The sequence below is a fragment of the Sinocyclocheilus grahami genome, unplaced genomic scaffold, assembly GCF_001515645.1.
Source record: "Sinocyclocheilus grahami isolate Dianchi unplaced genomic scaffold, SAMN03320097.WGS_v1.1 scaffold117.1, whole genome shotgun sequence".
In the NCBI taxonomy this organism is placed as follows: Eukaryota; Metazoa; Chordata; class Actinopteri; order Cypriniformes; family Cyprinidae; genus Sinocyclocheilus; species Sinocyclocheilus grahami.
This window is the reverse complement of record NW_015505296.1, coordinates 2,273,798-2,274,385: the sequence shown is the minus strand read 5'-3', so window position 1 is coordinate 2,274,385 and position 588 is coordinate 2,273,798. Positions and strand designations below refer to the sequence as shown.

At 42.0% G+C, this 588-nt stretch overlaps 1 pseudogene; it reads left to right on the top strand.

Moving 5' to 3' along the window:
• Window positions 1-582, top strand: part of LOC107589584 (protein kinase C epsilon type-like) — a 17,019-nt pseudogene extending 16,437 nt beyond the window's left edge.
• The last annotated feature ends 6 nt before the right edge of the window (window positions 583-588 follow it).

The following is a 588-nucleotide window of genomic DNA, read 5'->3' as shown; positions in this document are numbered from 1 at the left end:
CAAGCAGATCAACCAGGATGAGTTCAAGGGCTTCTCTTACTTCAGCGAAGAGACCCTGTCCTAATACTGAAACCTCCATCTCCTGCGCTGTGCTTGGTGCATACGAACGCTGTGAATGCCCATGAGCTGATCGTAGACCATCATTTGATGCTTTAATTTAAAAATAGAGAGTTAGGTGTTATAATCTTTCCTGCTGAACCCCAAAAATCATACGTGTGTGCACAGATACTCACTCATTTGCACCGAATGAAACTGAGTCCTTTTTATTTAATGTATTTAAAACACTTAAGGGAGCTCATGTGACGTCACTGAAGCAGCTGGATAGAGCTCATAAGAAGGCCATTTCATGTTTCATTTCTCCTCCCATCATGCAGTGTATCAGTGGTAAACCTGGAGTCAACCCATTTACACTAGCACCGTTTTGAAATTCAAAAACCAATTGTAAAGAACACGTTTTGCAGATGTGATACTTATAAACGTGTGAATTGGGAGTTTTAAGCACAGCATTGGGATCTGATCACATGATGGTCTGATAGCCAGAGACAGTGATTCGGATGGTACTGGGAAGGACTCAGAACTGCCTTTCAT